Here is a 22136-nt window from a genome sequence, read left to right on the forward strand (position 1 = left end):
CTGCCATGACATAATAATGGGGGCTTATCCAGGATCATTTGGTAAACCCAGAAACTATAGCTCTATTGAAAAAGAAGCCTTGGCTTTGCTGTGGCCCTAACAGCGTTTTGAGGTACACTACCGTTCAAAAGTTTGGGGTCACCCAGACAATTTCGTGTTTTCCATGAAAACTCACACTTTTATTTATCAAATATATTGGAAAATGAATAGAAAATATAGTCAAGACATTGACATGGCTAGAAATAATGATTTTTAATGGAAATATTAATTCTAACTTTGCTTTCGTCACAGAACGCTCCATTTGCAGCAATTGCAGCATTGTAGACCTTTGGCCCTCTAGCTGTTCATTTGTTGAGGTAATCTGTAGAAATTTCATCCCACGCTTCCTGAAGCACCTCCCACAAGTTGGATTGGCTCGATGGGCACTTCTTTCATACCATCCGGTCAAGCTGCTCCCACAACAGCTCAATGGGGTTGAGATCTGGTGAATGCGCTGGCCACTCCATTACAGACAGCTTACCAGCTGCCTGCTTCTTCCCTAAATAGTTCTTGCATATTTGGAGGTGTGCTTTGGGTCATTGTCCTGTTGTAGGAGGAAATTGGCTCCAATCAAGCGTTGTCCACAGGGTATGACATGGCGTTGCAAAATGGAGTGATAGCCTTCCTTATTTAAAATCCCTTTTACCTTGTACAAATCTCCCACTTAACCAGCACCAAAGCAGCCACAGACCATCACATGACCTCCACCATGCTGGACATATGGCGTCAGGCCCTCTTCCAGCATCTTTTCAACTGTTCTGAGTCTCACAAATGTTCTTCTGTTTGATCCAAACACCTCAAACCCGGAGTCGCCTCTTCGCTGTAGACGTTGACACTGCCGTTTTGCGGGTACCATTTAAAGAAGCTGCCAGTTGAGGACCTGTGAGGCGTCTATTTCTGAAACTAGAGACTCTAATATACCTGTGTTCCATACCAAATATTCCTGCCTCTCACAAGCCCCCCCAAACAAGTGCACGTAATGGTCTCTTGCTTATAATGAGTATTCACTCTCTCCATAGACAACCCTGTCTAAATTCGTTCAATCACAAGGTCTGTGATTTGAGCCTTGCAATCAGACTTCAGGTCTGTTTCTCTTATTTCTGTGTGACTACTGCACGTCATATGGTCGTTTAGCTGATGCAAGGAACCACATAAGTAGAAGTATAATGGCTCTCTTTGTATTGAAGGGTGATGGTTGGTGAACTTGAACAGAGTCTTCGAAAGGTAGGTTTTTCTCATTTCATTCAGAATAGAAATAGCTGTGCAGTGACAATAAACACATTAATCCTATTCCCATTTTTTCTGTTGATGCTTGATGTGGGGACAAGAAAGACTGAAGGGATTCTCGTCATTACATTACAATGCATTACATGTCATTTGGCTGACGCTTTTGTCCAAGGTGACTTACAATTAGTAGACTCAACATTTATGAGGGGCCATTTTAGGGGTTCAGTATCTTACCAAGGACACTTCGGCATGCAGATGGGGAAGGGTGGGGATTGAACCGGCAACCTTCTTGTTGGAGAACCACCACTCTAACCCCTAGGCCACACTGCCCCCTCATTAAAATGTAAAAATATATAATCGTAATGAAGGTGCTTAGCAAATATTAATAAAAATGCCCCTCTTTAATTTGAATGTACAACAGTTGCGTGTGCGTGAGAAGAAAGCAACAGAGTGTAATGTGCGATAATGGCAAAATCTGTCAACATCTCATGCTAACATATTTGGTCAATTGCAACACAATTTTATTTTTCTGTTTTTGAGGAGCGTGTTTTTGTTTTTTTGCATGTCTGCTTCCAACACTGACACACATCCATCAAGTCAAAACCTTACCTCTCGTACCCTCGTGCAGAATAAGACTGTTTGTACTTTTCCATCTAAAAAATTAGGAATAAATAAGTAATAAATATTAATGATGGAAATATATATATTTTTGTCATTAGATACGACTTACATGAGCATGACAAGAACCTGATTGAATGAATCAGAACTGATGGGACTCTGGCTTTGGTGACGTTTTGAGAAACAGTGGCGCTGTGCTTCTCAGCTGAATCCAGTTGTTGGCTGTGACGTCAACACATCTGGCGTGACATCACAGCTAAAAGGCTCCACTGTTCAATTGGGGAAAACTAGCCCCATCGCAATTACTTATCAGTTTTATTTTCTTGGAAAAAGGAAAGTCTCTCTGTTTTTGTTGCTGTTACATTTAAGAAATTTACTTACGACCCAACTGAAAAAAGATTGAGATCATATTATGTGATGAAATGCTTGTTTTTTAACAGACTGGGTCCTCTCACAGAACAGTGGCGCTACAAACGTGAGGATCCATCCAGATGCCATTATGCTCTCTGACAGTTCCGAGCCATGTCCTAAGATAAGATAGGCGATAGGATAAGAGAGTGGACAGAGCCCGCACCTATTCCGTATCCCTGTTCCAAAAATAAATCAGATATCTTTGAAATGTGTAGATGTCATTTGCTGTCTTTGATTTAAAATGACATATTAATTAGCTCGTTCTGATGTTTTGTGCTCTGGGTTTTGCTGTCGTCCTCTTTGTGAAGCACTTTTTAACAGCTGTAGTGATGAGCATTGAAAATGCAACCCATTGTTAAATGTATGAATCAGATCTTGATTTTCTCCTCCCATTAATGACCCCTCAGATTCTATCCATGTAGCACTAACATCCAATTTTCTGCAGCTCCAGCTGCTATGACAGTAAAAAGCTGTAGCTCTGTAGCATTAGCTTTATTGCACATTGTTACATCCCCTGGTGGCTCGGAGTGGAACATAACATAAATGCAACAGGTCTGGAGAAGTGAAGGTGCAATCACACAGAAACCATTACACGATAAAAGGCAAAGAAAGTATTTATTTAAACAAAGCAACACAGGGATCAACAAGGACTCTCAGTGGCACTAAAGAAAAGAACACAACCAAACACCCACCCCCCCTTTACAGGTGCTTAGCACCCAAAAGTACAGCGGGTGGTGCTCACTCTAACCTGGGGTATTAACAAGAAGTAAACCTACGTGTGTGTTTATATGTAGACCCCGGAGTATCTTATCTTGTCCTCGTTGTCCCTGTGCGCACAACAAACAAACATTAACAAAGACAAAGACAAAACAAAAGTAGGCGGCTAACAACTCAAATAATAAAGGCAAAACTAAATCACGGCACCAGCAAATATCTCAGCTCAACCAAACAAAAACCAACAGCGCTCTGCCACAGCTCCCTCCACAAAGCGTCTCCCCCTCTAACAAAAAAACAAAGGACTATTTAAAGGGGAACGGTTGATTGTTGATCTGGACCAGGTGTGGTGATTGTATTGTTGGCACCAGCTGAGATGAGCGGCCATGATGCTTCTTCCTCTGGCCACTTCAGACGCGTCCGGACGAGAGCTCCCCCTTCCGGTCCCTGCATGCATCACCAGTCGCTCAGGAGGAGAAGACAAAAAAAAACACAAAACAGAACATAATACATGTACACATACAGGACATAAAGAACATGGTTCGTAACACACATAATTTTAATGTGAACACAAGATCACACACTGTAACTCTGTCATAACTTTTCTTTCTGACTCGCCTGAAGCCTGTGACCCTGTCATTATGAAACTAGAAAGGCACTCAGGAGATACCCATACCTGGGCCAGACAGTCCTCTTTTGAAACTCCCAGCAGACCAAACTTTTCATTTGGGTCTGCAGCCAGTCTCCACTGTGTTATGATACTGTATTTGTATATGTGCATATCATGTATATAACGGTAGCTGTCACAAAGCAGCCAAAATATCCTGGTTCCTCCCGGACTCTACTGGGCCTGTACACCCACTTGTGTTTTTTCAAGTGGCTGCCAGTCGATCACTCCTTCTGATATTGGCTTCCGAGTCGTCTGGTCTGTGATATGGATGAAAAGATTGAAAAAATGAATGCACATCGTAAAAATTGACTTGGCTGCAGCTCATAGTTAGTGCGGGTTTTATCATTCTTACCATTGAACTCTTGGAAAAACAAGAATATTGACCAAAATGTTGAACTATTCTTCTAAAATATAAAATGATCAAGACAGGGCGATATTTCAAACACACACCTGTCGCCACACTTTGCATTTGTCTTTCTTTTTTTTCACCCGAGAGACGGTGGAGGTCTGCAAGATGGAATGCTCCTCATGTCCCATCCCAGCAGGGCGGCCCTCCTCGGCCAGATTGAGAGCGCTGCTGGAGGAGGCCTCGTTGTGGGACTTCCGGAGGTTTATCTGGTCTCCACGTCCTAAATCGTCAGAGGTCTGGTCCCGGCAGACGTTCATCAGATCCTTACTCAATTTCACACTGGAAGACAAATGAAACTGATGAGCCAAACACCTTAATCTCCTCATATCTCATATCATTTTACCTGGATCCATCAGCACAGACATACACAGACCATCTAAGCACACACTTACTAGAAGCTGTTTTTTAATGGACCCTCAAAGTGGCTCATGGTGAGGAACGGATGCTGGAGTATCTTTTTGGGGGTAATTCGTTCAAACTGATTCATCATCAGCATCTCTGTCAGCAGGTTGATAAAGTTCTCCAGGTCACATATCTCAGCGTGGTAGTCGTCTCCCCATGTGAGCCGAGGCACCGTCTTCAACAATATAGGAAAAAGGCATTGTTTGTTAAAGATACGTTGTGCTGTTATAAATTCATCCAGGCTCTCAACGAGAATTGAAACAATTGACTGAAATGAAGAATTGTTTTATAGTTTGCTCCAAAGGAAGTGGATATCACAGGGGAAAGTAACACAGACTGAAGGGAAGACACCACGATCAAACGCAGCGTTGTGATGGTAAACCAAATTCTCACCAAAAATCTGGTTTCCATCCATTGTTTTGGCCAGAACCAGTTTAGATTTAGGTTTCCTTCCTTCACTTGCTTTCCAGTTGTAAACTCGATTTGCTTCATCTGTGGAGAAAACACAATGTTGGGAGACTTAGTTAACGTCAACTTTGCAAACTCATCATTGTTGATCGGGTATCTAGTTCCTCTCGGTGATAAAATTGTAGAAATCAGTGATTCTCTCCTGGAAACTATCTCACTATTCCAATCAAGTGTGTGGACTCAAAAATACAATAAAATCACGGCAGCCATGTTTGTAGAGTTTTCAGTACGAGTGAAACTGACCAAATTAGTCTCATCAGAGGCGGGGAACAGGGGTCTGCCCATAGACAGCTCAGCAGCAATGCAGCCTAGAGACCATACGTCAATGGCCTCGTTGAAAGGAGCTTTCTGCAGAATCTCAGGAGCTCTGAGTAGAAGAAGAGAGACACAAACATGTTAAATTGATTTGAATTTATTACAGCAAAAACAGCTGTCCCAGGTATACAGTAACTTACCTGTACCACAAGCTCTGGAGGACATGACCTATCTGTTCCTCAGGATTGTCGCAGGCTAAGCCAAAGTCAATGACTTTTACTTTCAGTGGCTGCCTGACGTGATCCACCATCACAATGTTTTGTGGCTTCAGATCTGCATGAACGATCCTTGCGCGTTTTAGGAATTCCAAGGATGTAGCCAGCTGAAATCATGAATAACAAAATAAAAATCATGAGCTACAGAGTTCAGTTCATCTACAAACACACATGTTCATTGATGGCTGCAAAAACAGACACAATAGACTATCAGTCAGATATTACAAACTCGTATAGTTGACTATAGGAACAGGTAAACAAGATAGTTTGGAGATAGACCAATATACACAGCACTATTGATTGTACACTAAATGTGATGATTGGAAGAACTGAAGGCATCTTAAGTCTGTAAGGAAATCATTTAACTTAACATAGTGCAAACTTCATAAATGAGTTACTGAAACAACAAGACTGCAATTTAAATGGAAGTTTAAATTGACAACTGTAAAAGACACATTTAAAAGTTCAGCCTACAAAGTAATACGTGTAAGAAACAAACCTGCTGCAGAATGGGGCGGATCTCCTTCAGCTCAAGATGTTGAGCCGGGCTGTTCTTCATGAATTTGTGAAGATCTATACCCAGGTGCTCAAACACGAGGCAGTAATCTTCCTTGTAGGTGAAGGAGTCTTTCAATCTGACAATGTTGTACATTTCTGAGTGGAGCGCCATCATATTTTGAAGGATTGCCACCTCTTCCTCCGCAAACTGAATGTTTGCCCTGTCTTTGATAAATTTTAAAGCCACCGTTTCATTGGTGCTCACATTCCTGCATTGGACCACGATTCCTTGAGTACCACAGCCGAGGTGTTTCTGCACCCTGTATTGTGCAGTGGGGGAGGGGATCAGGTCTCCCATTTTGAATTCTAAAACCCTGTTGTCAGACATGGTGACAATAATTCTGCTGTGGATTTCTCATACCTGTGGGGAGAATAGAAAAGAAGGAATTTAGACACTTCAACAAGCTCAGTCATTTTAAAACTAAAACAATTCCTTCAATCAAAGAGACATTACAGACCAATAAACATTGCTTACTTCTGTTACTAATACTACTCCTATGACTTTATGTACATATTTAATGTACACAATTCAAAATGAGTATACTAAGTAAAATATATTTGATGATAAATCTATTAATGACACATATATTTTTTACTTTTTACTTCCACAAAGCTCAAATTGTAACAACACACTGTGTAATAACATACTTAATCTGCTTAATTCAAGAAGTGTCAGGTGGAAAATATTCAACTCACCAGAGGGTTGATCCAGGGAAGGTGGTGTTTGTTTGGGAAAGAAGTTTAAATCTTTAAAAACAAAGTGTTAGTCTCTGAAATCATGCAAAACATTTTCTCCATCTGCTTCATAAGTAAGGATGACTGAAAATGAGGAAGCTGTTGGTGTCCATGTATCTCTCACTATTACATTGTTTCCTCATTAGCATATGGCTTATATGTCAACTTACATCAAAGGCACATTTGTTACCAGTGATGACTTTTATCTTGTATATGTCCTTTGATGTTTCTATGGGAATCTTTGTTAAACATCATGATTTCAAAAGTAGTTGGCAGTAATTCACCTTGATGATGGTTGCCACCCGCCAATAAATCAAACAAAGAAGAAGAAGAAGAAGGAGATCATGATTTGTTACAGAAACATTGTAACAAGGCTCCACATAAACTGGAATACAACTGGAAAATTGGGTACAGCTCAGAGTACTGCAGTTTAATATTGCAGTTGTGCAGTCAACTCGACATTCCTCTGTGATAATTAGGCCGATATAAAAACAGTTTGTACCTGAGTCAAGGCCGGCTGTTTCTCACCAGCTATGGTGGTGGGTTGGTTTGAAGGTAAATTGTTGGTCAGGCACACTGTTGGTGCCCTGTACACTTGTGCCATGTGCTTTGCTAGTTAAAAAAAAAAAGTGTTCTAAACAGAGGGAAGCAGTTATATTAGTCAACTCTAAAGACTGGACTGGATCAAGGACTCTGGTGTGTCATGCTGCGCTTACCATGTGTTTTATGAATGAAAGGCCATCTGTGTATGGAGCTGGTGTGCAGAGGACAGAAAGTATGTGTACGTGTATGAGGTGTGAAGTGTGTCAGCATGAGGGGGTTGAAGAGAAAACAAGAATGAGTGAAAAGAAAACTGGCAATAAATGTGTTAATTGAAGTCCACAGCTCCACAGAGCAGATCTACAAAATGTTAAGAAGACATTACTATATATCACAGGCAGAGACAACTTTCTTAAGACAGCTGTGTGTGACATGGTATGAGGATATGATAAGATAAGATTGGATACATATGATACAATAAGATAACAGTTGATAATTTTGATGTGATACACTAAAGATCGAATGGAAGAGACGTTTTTTCTTAAGAAAAGAAGCGACATAGTAAGATATACGTGGCAGTTGACCAAGCCACGGGGGGTCTCTCCACAGCAGCCAGAGACAAACCACTCGGGCTTAAACATTTTCACTTTCTTTTTTTGCAGCGACCCGGTGCAAACACTAACTTAAAAGCCAACATAATTATGTTAGCCTTGCAGCTCATCACTAGTGTCTCGCCTGTGTGTGTCTGTCCGTGTCTCCGAGGTGGCTCAGACGCTGCCTTTTCAAACATAAGGATAAATCGGCTAACAGCTCTCACCTGCGCTGATCGATCCTCTGGTCCAGGTGACGGGGATCTCCCAGCCCCCTCACCTCCACATACTATGATAACCATGATTACGATACAATACGATTGGATAGGATATGATATGATACTTTATGATGCGTTGCGATATGACACAATAACATTGGATATGATAACATTGGATAAATTGAATACAATACGACAAGATTAGATATCATCAGAAAACTGTGATTTGCCCCAATTTCTTTTTTTTCCCAAACTGATGAAGTTCATTACAATCTTATTTTTACACAAAGTATTCAGTTTAGGGTTGCAAAATTACGGGAATATTCAAAGTTTGAAACTTTCCATGGGAATTAACGGGAATATACGGGAATATACGTGAATTAACGGGAGTTAACAGGAATTAACGGGAATTAACGGGAAATTGTGTGGTAATTTATACTAACTGTATTAACCTTGTCTTATACAGACACAAATATAAACATTTGTTTTGTCATAGGCTGATTGAGCCCTGAGGAAACTTTGGGCACTTGCCTATAAGCTTCTGGATCTGGATTCTTAACATAGGTCTTTGCATCGTATTTGCAAATGTACACAGCCTTTCCTTCTACATTGGCTGGGGTGAAATTTCTCCACACATGAGATAGTGCACGTTGAATTGTTCTGTAGAATAAGATGAGAAAAAGCTTGTAAAAAAACACTAATGCAATGCTAGAGATATAAATAGTTGGCCAAACAATTGGAATCGTCTTTAAAAATATTTTACAATTGATGGATAAATGAATAGAAAGAGGCTAGCTGGACGGATCCTTTGCAACCCTAATTCAGTTAAGGTTTTGACCAGTACATGACCTCTATCAACTGTGTGCACTGGAAGCAGGGTTTTGTTTCCCCCCTTGTCTCTGTGTCTTGGTGAGTTTATTATTTTTGGATGGTGTTAACCCGGTTGAATAACTTAGGTCAAGGTCAACAAAAACAAGGGTAAAATCAGAACGTGTTCAGTAGATTGCATAACTTCAACAAGGCTCAACAGTCCCCTTGAGTTCAATCAAGCTTCATGATAAGCCAACAAAAAAAATCCTCATTTTGACTCATATAGGGTCAATATTTCTGTTATCAATTTGAGATTGCATCATATTAGTTTGTGCAAACTGCAGCTGGACAATACGTGGCCTTATTAATATCTTTTTTTAAACCGTTTCTGTATCCCCCCCCCCCCCCCCCCTCCCTCCATAAAAAGAGGGAGAACAATATCCCCTATACATAATTATCACACTAGCTATGTGTGATTAGTGTGTGATGTCACTATGATGTCCATCAGCTCCATGTCTATCACCCTCTTCGACATACAACACATGTTGGAACTGATTACAATTTCACAGTAATGCTTCAAACGGGATTTGTCATGGCTTCCTTCCCACTGTCCCTCTTTGATACTTGAACCTACTGTTGCAATGCACGCGGAGGCCGGTGGTCATGACACAAATTTGTTACTACATTAGTGCAGTGCCAATTCTAAACCTGCCTGTTTAAAACAGGCTCTTTCTTTGTCCTGAGTTACTGCTTCAGAGCTACTTCAGAATTATTCCTTGTCATAGTTAGTTCTCCTCAAACAGTTCTAAAGTATACCGTCACTTTGTATTGTTTGTGTGCCGGACGTTAAGTGCAGATATTTTTATGATGCAGAGTTAAGTTCGAAAACTTTGTGTTCATCCTTCCTGGTTTATATGAGGTATCTTATATTTCAGTGAGACAACTCACGTTCGAACATTTATTGCAGCATTACAACAGGTTCAGTCTTTGGCGTCTAGGCTCCAACTTAATCACTCCCCCATATGATTACACAGGAATGATGGGAGTGATGAGCAAATACTTGTAACCCCCCCCCCCCCCCCCGTTGGCGCCCACAGGTGGATGCTGGGGTGATGGAGGGGCTGAAGCAACAGGTGGCAATACTGCAGCAGCAGTGCGAGCAAGATCGAGGGTTGATGGGAAATGTCTCTCTAGTTAAATAGACCACCTGATAAGGTGGGTGTGTAAAAGAGATGGTTGTGGAGAGTGAGGTATGACACATGATGTATGTCACATGATTGGCGCAACGCAGCTCGAGTTGGCTGCCAGAACTAGCTCGCGTGTGTAAATCACACAGAACTAGCACTGCACTTCCCATGACCACAAAGAATACACATTGTGTATCAGTGTGAAGCAGAAAATATGAACCATTTGCATTCCTGGAATAGTTAGATTCCCCCTTTTTTGCCCCGAGAAAAAACATTAAAAAAAGAACAAAGACTGAAAAGAAAAAACACTTAATGTCACAACTCCTTTCGATTTGCCGGAAGACATTTGTATGAAAATTACCTTGAAACTACTGACATTTTCCCAGAAACAAATGTCTCAACACACACATTATACATTATACACAATGTAATATATTTTCGGCTTGAGCTGATCTACATTGTAAGTATGAGCGTCACATGGATAGAAGTGTAGAGAAAAGCAACACATGCCAATGCTGCCAACATGACCTTTGTGGCTTTATGGCCGTGTCTACAACTACAGTCTGCAGGCTTCATTCTAGAATCTCTTTTTTGTAAGTGGCAGATAAGTGGGCTACTCGACCACAGCACTACACGGGGAGAAGTTTAACAAACACGATGATATCAAAACATTCTCCAGCTGCTCAAGCACTGCATGGAGGCCTAGAGGGCTTCATGTGATCTTTGCATTTAAATGTCAATCCTCTGATGTATCATCACGCTGCATGTGATCTGGTCATCCCAGCAGTTCATTGACAAAGAATTAGCCCCACTATGAATCCATTCCTTGTCTTATGATCCTTAGTTGCAGTCACAGCCATAGCAGACCTGTGGCTTTTAAAGTGATTAACATTTTGTACAATATATGTATCTCGTGGCTGCTCACGTAGAACTATGGATCTGTTCTTGTGTGACTGCTATGTGCAAAACAGATGCTCTTATTGCTGTTTTATCAGGAATGTTTTGAACTGCTTTTATGTACAGCAAGTTATTTATTGTATTCATAATAATAATAATTTGAATTTAAAGTGTCTTTCTAGAGACCCAAGGATGCTTTACATACTAAGGGGGAAATTACATATTTAAGGTGAAAAATACAATACTGAAATGCAGGTGATTTTATTATTGTCTCATTCCTTTGTCTTATATAGGTTCTCATTTATATTCTAGCATATTAACAAGTACAGTTTGTACTATGAATTCTTGTCTGTCATGTGTGAGGGCACCTACAGCAACTAATCTATAACCTACCTCCTTCCTCCCTTCACAGTTACATACTAATATTAATATGTGACAAAATATGTGCTTTAACTGCAATGCTCTACTGTAACAGTTTATAAGCTCAGGAGCAGCAAAATGTTCTTTGATTATTAAATGTTTACTGCGGGAGATATAGTGATGCACATTAAAAATGAATTAGTGTTTTGTGTGTGTATGTGTGCACATGTCTGAACAGTCAGCAAGTGGGAGTAAAGGGACTGACGAGTTGCAGCGCAGCCCACACGAGTACGTGGGTCGACATCTGAGATAGAAATCTGAGAGCGCGCATGATTTGTTAAAGCCCACAAGTGGTCACTCAGCCACCACTCTCCTGTTTGCTTCCTCACAACCCTGTACGCCTAGCAGGGTGTGCATGGGATCGAGGGATATGACAGAATGAGTGGAAGTAAGAACAATTTAGGCAAAGAATGAATGGAAAACTGTAATTGTGAATTATCCAGTGATTATATTAATTTAAAGCAGTTTTAATTAATACTGTCTTAATATGATGAACACAGAACCACATTTCATCATTTCCCCCGGTTCAGATTCATCAATTGCATCAAGTTCCATTTATTCATTTATCATTTTAGAAAATGGGCCTCAAGGGTAGAAGTCAGAAAAAATGATGACATTCATTCAAATAAACTGCTCACATATTAATAATGGGAGTGATGAAGTGCATGTGAACTGACGACATCTCAATCGGCTGCTGCTTTCTACCATTCACCAGAATACCCAACTGGCATTCATCATTCACAGCTAAATATTTTTGTTACTTCCGCCCAAAATGAGACTTAAAAACCATTGTAAGATGAGATCTCCATATATGCTACTGAGCTAGCAGTTACCTAGCTAGCTACAGTGGTTCACCAGCCACGCAACAGTCCCTAACCACAACTAGACCTGAATCTGCAACAGACTGCACACACTTATAGATATCTGAGTGTGTGCAGTCTACATAGCCTTCTACCCAGCTCATGTAGACTGCCTCATTCATGGGCCGTGTAGACCGTTATAGTAAAACCAAAACTACACGGTCTGGTCTGCTGAGGATTTCTGTTCGTCCCACCCTAATTGCTGTTGTAAGTTGTAAGTTGAAATTGGACATGACGAGAAAGTTTTGGGTTGGACAAGAAGGATCCACCCACTGGAGCCTTCCTTATTTGGAGGTACACATTTGTCAGCCACATTTGAAGGTGCCTTCGGAGTGAGAGAGTCTAGTTTTGCTGATCTGATCCAATAAGTCTTCAAATCGAATCTCCAAAGAATGCAGCCCCTTGTGAGTTTAGAATGAGAGACCGGCCATCATTCACTGAACCTGACTGTTGCAAGCTATACAATATTTAGCTTCTTAGTCATAAATCAAACTGCACAGGTGAACAAAGAAGGGGAGGAGCCTGACAGCCCTGCTTTGGATCCTCCTATATCTTTCTACATTGACCTCATGACTAGTTCTGTGCTGCTGCTGTTGCTGTGCTGTCACCCTGATGAATGCTAAGGAAATGCATTCAACAGTTGTTACATTGTTGTGGTGTCAAGTGTGAAGTTGTTTCTATGAGCATTTTAAAAGAAAGCTGCAACCAGGAAAACCACAGGTCAAGGTTTTTTCCCGATTCATATAAGCCTACTGACGTGTTGCAGCTCAGCCCACAAGCGTGGGACGACATCTGAGATAGAAAGCATCTGAGAGAGCTAGATTTTTGTGTCACCAAGCTTTGACCACTGAAACCTAATCAGGTTAATCTTTGAGATAACTGGTCAACACTTGGAGAGGTTCTCTCCGGTCGGTCTTGAGATATCAGATTCAAGATGCCAGAAAACACGTGTTGTGAGGACACCGTGACCTTGACCTTTGATCTTTGACCATCAAAATCTGTTCATCCGTGAGTCCAAGTGAATGTTTGTAACAAATTTGAAGAAATTCCCTGAAAGTGCACTCGAGACATCGCGTTCACAAGATTATGACGTATGGATTGACCGACAACCCAAAGACATAATCCCTCTGGCCCCTGCCGCCACGAAGGCCTAAAAAGACATTCATCATTTACTCATATGCTTCTCTTGTTAAAAGAAAAAGAGAAGAGTGGCTGATGACGACACACAACGTCAGTCTGTGTCTAAAACACCAGGGGAATGGACAGAATGCTATTTAAGGAATCACATGGCGAGTATGGGGAGTTACATGTTGGCAGCGACGCTCGGCATCACACTGTGAGCCTTCCTCTGCGCTCCGGCCGCAATCTGTTCAGCAAAGACGTCAGTGTGTGAAGTTTCTTGGCAAAGAAGTGTGTGATGACAATCAAGGATGCTCATACACACCTATAAATACACACGTTGTATCTCTTTTTTTATATACCTGTTTCTTCCAATTTCAGCAGGGTGTTTTTCTCACTTCAGAGACGAGTGATTCAGGATTTCTGGTGGCAGCTCATCCTACCACACGTGCTTTCACACACACACACACACACACACAAACACTAGAGATAGACTTTGTAAGCCAATCTGAGCACTGTCCTGTCACCAATCATTCTTCCTTAATCTTTTCTCTTCTCAGACCACACACACATATGCACAACACGATCTGAATGTGCACTGGGTCGTTTGCGTCATATTGTGTTTCCACAGCTCGTGTGCTCCGAGACTCCTCTGCATCTAATCCCAATGCATCATTTATCCTCTTGTCTTCAGTGGAAAACCTTGCAGCCTGGAAGGTATCTCTTGAAAAACGACCACATGATGGAAACAAACTACCCCAGTGCTATAAAAAATTCACCATAACCCTTTGAGTCATGGATACACCATACAGGCTGTGATGGGAATACCAACACTCAAAACAGCTCAATAATCTTAAGTGCAGAAAATATAAAGAAATCAGATTCTTTTTTTAGATATATCTTACCTCCTAATTAACACCTTTAAAATCTGTGAACATAATGTCACATTCTACACTGTATCAGGCGACACATAAAATACACTAAATGTCCTTGAATATATTTAAATATCAATAATTCAATGGGCCAATGTTAAGCCTGTTGCTCATCTAAACAAAATTCTCTAGAAATTCAAACTAAAGTTTATTTTGTATTATTTTTTTTAGATGTAACAATAATATAACTGATGATTTGCTGGATATGTAAAAGCCATCAATTCAACTGAATAATCCAGGAGGCTCTGCAATTTTTTTTGTCCATCAGTAGCCTGGGTGTTATTTTGAAAAGCTAATCTTTGACAGGAAGTTAAGGACTTGATGGGAAATGCGTTCTTTATCCTGCGCAAACACATTGAGATGGTGGAAAAACAAAATCTCATGTTGTTTGTTGATCATGTGTCATATTGAGATTATTGAGTTACCAAAGACGACTCCAAACACCCAAACCTAATAAACTTGAAATAGGATGAAATGAACATGTATGACGTGTGCAGCCCTAATGTGAAAATGCACCTGGAAATGAGCCAGCTCCACCGAGATCTCTGCGGCCATCAGCAGCAATATGAGTGAAGATGGATTGCGATGTGGTCTGGCTGCACCGCTGTGGAAATTTACCTAATTTCCTTTCCATTAACACACACACACACACACACACACACACACACACACACACACACACACACACACAAAGTACATGAAGGCAAGTATAAAGTAACACACAAGCTGACGGTTCACAAAGGAAATTAAACCTAACAATTTAACACGCTGCACACAACTTATCAAACTCAGCCACGAGCGGGCAGTTTTTTTTTTATTGACATTTGACGTCAAACCAAATCACAACTGAGCTGTGTTAAACTTCCCCTGTTATACTGTAATATTAAACTCAATTTCTAGGTCACATACCAATCCATTTCCCCTGTTCTTATCATATGTATTTGTCTTTTCTGCAGAAATCATTAAGCCCTACTTGGAAGCCGATTACTTTTCCAGGAACCTTTGGTATAACAGGACTTATTCACAGTAAGTGGTTAAGTGTGTGGCGGTCTGCAGAGTTTCTTCCTTTAAGAAATAAAAAAACTGATTGAAGGGCTTCACATGCAAATCTATGTTTAAAAATCCCCCATCGCAGATATTTCATGTAATTTCAGTTTTCCGCGAAAAGAATATGAAATCCAGTCTTTTGTAAGCTTTAAAGAAATTAGTTAATGGATTCTTAACAGTAAAGCTCTTCACAGGACCACAGCAAACTCATTGCCCTCCCACAGACCTGAAACAACTGCATTGTTATGTTATCTTTGTTTCAGCTCAGCCCCAGTGAATGAAGGCTTCTCTTTAACATAGTTAGTTCCATCTGCATGATGAATTTAATTGCTTTTCCTTGCCTGACACACTTCTCTTCAACCCGCCTCATAGAAGTCTTCTTTGTGGTTTCTAACAATACTCAGGATTCCTCAAGTGTTAATTGAATATGGCATTTGTTTCATTGAGGGAGGGACTCATTCACCCAAATGCACCGTAACAGGCCCTCGTCATACCTTTTCTTAACATGTGTCTAGTCTGCTGGAAATAAATGGAGACATATTATGCTCGTATTCAGGTTCATAATTCTGGTTTGGATTTTTACTTGAAAAGGTTCACACAATCTAATATTGACAATAAAAATCCCTTTCCTCATACCGTTCATTGCTGCAGCTCCTCTTTCAGCCTCTGTCTGAAACATTTGATTTTAGCTCCTGTCTCTTCAAAGGGGATAGTTCACCTAAAAATGGAAAGTCACTCACTATCTAATTACCCCTTTGCTGGTGGATGACAACAGCGTAGCAGCCGCATCCAATACAATTGAAGTCCACGTTGACTTCAGCTCGGCTGCTGCCTTTTGAATCCAGGGAGAGCTGATTGGCCCGACTAGTCTCAGCGGTGCCGGTCCCCCCTCCCTGGTTCACCTGGAGCTGCTCACTGGGCCTCCTCCACAATCCATGTCTGTGTTCTCCTCTGGAAGCCCAGGCTAATGTCAGTTGTTTTCTTCTGAAAGGGGCTCATTTGATAAGAGCCAGACAAGTCAGTGAAGGCAATGTCGTGAGCAAAAAGACCCAATCAGCAAGCGGTCATTGTTTCAGAACATCTCCACTTCTGCCCGTCCAGATTACAATGCTGTCCTTAAATTTTACAAATAAAGCGTACTTGACGGATTCCTACCTCAAACACAATCCGAGCGCGCGCGCAAACACACACACACACACACACACACACACACACACACACACACACACACACACACACACACACACACACACACACCCACACACACACACACAATGATCAGCGCCAGTGCTTCAGGATTAGAGCAGAAGCTGCAGTAGGTTGGTACCGAGCTGGAGTTTCTGTTTCCTCCTCCACTCTGCTCTCACTTTACCTACTACACACTCAGGACATGAAGTTATCTTAGTGTTTGCTTGATTCGCTCCAGAGTTTATGAGGCTGCATTTAAACATAATGAAAAATGACATGTCAACATTTTGTGCTCAGTAGAGACGTAGAAGTGTAAATACAGTGTTAATACATACGTTTTTCGTCTAAATCATAACCATCCCAATAAAAAGAGGAACAATTGAACGTGAACTAGATCATTTTTGGAACTTGGAACTTAGTTCAAAAATGTTAACGTTAACCATTCTTTTTAAGTGTGAACTGGCCCAACACTGGTGTAGCCTTAAGCGTGTGCAGAGAAAAAAGAAAAGACCAAATAGGACCATGTGAATCAAAACAGAATAAACAAATATTCGTTGTCACTGTACTGCAGCTGAGTGCGGGCGCCACTTTTCACTAATGACTTCCAGTGTTTGACTTCCGGCAACAACACCAGCTCTAACACAGTGTTCTGTTCTTGCAGCCACACATAGGTAATGAGTAGACTGAGGCGCGCACACACACACACACACACACACGCACGCACACACACACACACACACACACACACACACACAGACACACACACACACACACAGACACACACACGCACACACACACACACACACACACACACACACACACACAGAGACAGGAAGATGACAATAAGCCCCACCAACAGATAGCATGCTGCCCGACATTGACTCACTCAATCTAGAGCTATAGCCAAAACATGGTATCTCTCTGTTGACTCATAAATTACATATTAGTAACATCTGCGATATTTCGCACTTACAAACACGAGGGGGATCGTTTGCACGTGTGCACACACACACACACACACACAGCGTGAGAACACATTGGGCAGCACATGCAGTTTCTCTTAAGGATCTAAAAAACTGGAAAATCACTGGAAAATACCACTGGTTACATAGTAAATGTAGAAATCTATTAGCTGATCTGTGGGTTCTGTGTTCAATACCTTCTCTGGCATTGGATTATTGATGATTATTGATGATTATCGATATTTGCTTGTTGTTATCACAAGGGAATGAAAGCACTTGTGGGCAGTAGAAGCAGGGTATTGTTTCCACATGCAGAGGATCCTCATGTTGATCTGCAGCAGATTTTGCGCAGACAGGAGAGCGACCCAAACACACAGAGAGGACAACAGACTGCTCGGCCTCACTTATTGCACTGTTTTTTTCCGTCATCACATCCGACACATCCCCGTATGTTCTGTGGAAGATTCCATGGTCTGTCCCAGCCTGATTATTAACATCCCCCGTCCCCGGCTTAGGGGACATCTAGTTCATTACATCTCCACAGCACAAACACAAACTGTACCGCGCAATGTTTATGTCCTTATTGTGTTCGGTACCAGTAAACTCCCATAACCCTGACCCTCCCGTAAGAGAAATTCATTCCAAGTCCCATTTTTACTGGTCTGGTGGGATTTCCTCAGGACTCTGACGCACTTGCCCAGTAACCTCAGCACAATGCAGAGCAGACAACCCAAGGCCGTCCTCCGCACAGACTTCTGGTGAGGGCTCCTCCTGAAATTACTTAATTTCTTTAAGTAATTCCTACAAAATTGCTTAAAGAAATTCTGCCCCTAATTGATAGTTTGTTACTTAACACACTCAATCTGTCATTATCATCAGGTTATGTAACACAGTCTTTTAAATAGCTGTAATCAAACCCTTACTCAAAAAACCACCCTAGACCCAGAGGTTTTAGCCAATTACAGGCCAATATCTAATCTCCCCTTCATGTCTAAAATCTTAGAAAAAGTTTTCTCCAATCAGCTGTGTGAGTTCTCCAGGAAAATAATATATATGAAGACTTTCAGTCGGGATTTAGAGCCAATCACAGTACAGAGACAGCCATGACAAAAGTCACTAATGACCTTTTAATAGCCTCAGATCAGGGACTTGTGTCTGTCCTCGTTCTGTTAGATCTCAGTGCAGCATTCAACACAATTGACCATCAAATTTTATTACAAAGACTTAAACAGTTAATTAACATTAATGAAACCGCCCTTAACTGGTTTAATCTTATTTTTCTGATCACTCCCATTTCGTGCAAATTAATGATGAGTCATCTGTGCGCACCAAAGTTAACCATGGTGTTCCACAGAGTTCTGTGCTCGGCCAAATTTTATTTTCATTATATATGCTTCCACTAGGAAACCTTATCAGGACACACTCTGTAAATTTCCACTGCTATGCGGATGACACCCAGTTATACTTATCAATAAAACCTGAACGAAGTAATCAATTAACTAAACTTCGAACATATCTCAAGGACATAAAAACCTGGATGACCCGCAATTTTCTCTTATTAAACTCAGACAAAACAGAGGTTATAATACTTGGCCCCAAACACCTTAGAGATACATTATCTAATGATATAGCTGCGGTAGACGACATTGTCCTCGCTTCCAATGAAACAGTCAGGAACTTGGGAGTGATCTTCGATCCTGATTTATCCTTTAATAGTCACTTAAAACAAATTTCTAGGACCGCCTTTTTCCACTGAAAAATCTGAGACGAATTGTGATTTGTGAATATGGGCTATACAAATAAAATTTGATTGATTGATTGATGATAAGAAGCATGGCATGTTTGTATTGTGCTCTTTTCTTGAATAAACAGTAGATTGAGTTTATATTTCGAGGACTGAGCTTAAAGGACTGAGCTTAAACCTGGCTCTGCTGAGAGCGCCGCATGTTTGCCAAAAAAGTCCCAAATTAGTTGTTTTTTTACCAATGGGCAACTTTAGGCTCTCGTCCATTTAGTTTGGGCCACAAGAAGGCCAGAAGGGCTGCATCATTGCCAGAAATGGCCCACATCTGGATGCTATATATTTGGATTTTTATTTGGATCTGTACCAAATTACAAACACTCATAAATATCAGTCCCCTCAAGATGCCTGATCATTTTTTCGATCAAGGTCCAGTTATTATTTTCTGAAAAAAACAAAGAAATGTTTAGAAAACGGCCTATCTCACACTATTAAAGAAAGTGAAAAACAATCCTGGATCTGCTCATAAACCAGATCCGTACCGAAATTGAATGTGTTCTTTCCTGAACCATACAACATCCTACCCCCAGGTTTCGTGGGAATCGGTTAAGTATGTAGATCTACTAAGCTGCTCTTAGATGGAATACTAATACGTTTTCCTGCTTCCTTCACTATTTGAGTGATGATTGGTTGCTTTTCAAATTCTATCGTTTGAATAATGACTGGAATTAAATGAGGCACAGTATATGTCACATGACGGCAGAGGAAGCCCACACTCGTTTTGAGATCCATCGGGTTTGTCTGCCATTAACGGTTCACATTAGAGGCTTTCATCCACACTGTGCTGAAAAAGAATCATGAAGACGGTCAGCTTAAATTCCATAATTGTGTGCAATACTCAGAGGAAATGGAAGAAGTGAAGGTGGAAGTACTTCCTTGGTCTATTAGATTTGGCCTGTAAATCATGGAGAATACAAATACAGTAGAAGAAAAAGGTTTTCAGTGAAGGCTTGTGCAATCGGTTTTCAAATCGGTTTGTCATCCGCATGAAGGCCTTGAGGAACTCGGCCAGACAAGGAAATTTACGTCAGGCTGACCCACATGGCCCTGTGCAGCGATGACCTTAATACTCTGCCTCCCTTTATATAGAACACACCAGTTCTGTCGGCTCAACTGAGCAGCACAAAAGACCTGAGGTGCCTGCTGAGGTGAAGGTCTTGAGGCGTGTTTGAAAAGCCGGAGGAAGCAGGGCGACGATCTGAAAGAACCCGAGAATCAATGCCGTGGGAGGCCGACACAAGATTGTCTTTATATTCTCCCCACTTCCACTGGACATCTTGTTCCTGTTGACAAACCACTGCGGAGAATGATGCACACGGTTGTTTGTTTAGTATCCGCTGTGGACGTGTTGAGTCAGACAGTTACGTAGAGGTTTACATGAAGAACCCCACCTCCTCAAATCAATTTGATTTGTGTAGCGCCAAATCGTAATAAACATTATCTCAAGGCACCTAACATAGAAGGTCAAGAGCTGAACCTTTATACAGTAACCCAACAGTTCCCACAATGAGCAGCACTTTGGCAACAGTGGAGAGGGAAAAACTCCCTCATACTGTAAGAAACCTCAAGCAGAACAAGAGTCAATGTGGGCGGCCATCTGCCTTGACCAGATGGGGTGAGCAGAGAAAAATGGGGGGAGAGAGAGAGAGAGAGAGAGAGAGAGAGAGAGAGAGAGAGAGAGAGAGAGAGAGAGAGAGAGAAGCTGGATAACATAGTGGCATTAAGGAAAGCAGGATATCTTAGACGAAGGAGTTACTTCTCAAAAGGACTGAACTTCATCTGGCCCCGGACTTAATGACCCTCCTCGGGGATCCAGCTCCTTCTGATCCAAGCGCACATCCTCTCTCCTCATGCGCAGTACTGCGGCTGGTTGTGAATGAACACAACCAGGACCGCCAGGCCAGAGTACGCTCTGTGACATGTCCACTTACAGTGTCTTTCACTTACATAAATCCCAAACTTACTGCCAGACAATGACTGTGGACTATAGTGGCATCCGATCTTGATGGTGAATCATGATCGTGGTGGCTGCTGACCATGGACTATGACTGCAGCAGGACTGCTCGACCATTACTGACAATAACCCATCAATTCATTGACCTTCAGTTCTGCTTGAAAATGTGTATTCTAATCAATGATACAAATACCCTTATCTTTCTAATGTTCTCCTTTACACTTGACATCTCTTGCACTTGTGTCCGTCCTGGGAGAGGCATCCCTAACATGTGTCTCTCTATGAGGTTTCTACTTTCTTTTTACCCTTTTAAAAGTTTTTTTTGTTTTTCTTTATTCTTGTTGGGGGTTAAGGGCAGAGGATGTCACACCTTGTTAAAGCCCTATGAGACAAATTGTGATTTGTGAATATGCCCCCTCCCCGGGCTTCTTACCTTTGAATGGTTCTTCATCTTAACTTTGAGAACTCTTTATTATATCAATCATCTCCGCTGCAGCCCCAATGATTACCAGCACCACAAACTTGAGACATTTATTGACAAAAGTGGATGACGTACATTACAACTGGCACAAGTGCAATGTTTGCTTTTTTTTTGTATGCTGTCGAGTAGCTTCAGTGACAACAAAGCCAAGTTTTTTCACAAATAAACTTGAAGAAAAATAAATATAAGAAATTAGTATATTTTCAAAGAATCAGGACTCTCTCTCTCCTCTGCATACTTGTGATGAATTATATACGAGTTATTCATTAACATTACTCCTACACTTCTCTGCAAGGCAGAGGAAGCTGCTTAACAAATGCCATAACTTTAATTTGTTCCTGGGTAGGCT

Source organism: Pleuronectes platessa, chromosome 21 (genome assembly GCF_947347685.1).
Source record: "Pleuronectes platessa chromosome 21, fPlePla1.1, whole genome shotgun sequence".
Taxonomy (NCBI): Eukaryota; Metazoa; Chordata; class Actinopteri; order Pleuronectiformes; family Pleuronectidae; genus Pleuronectes; species Pleuronectes platessa.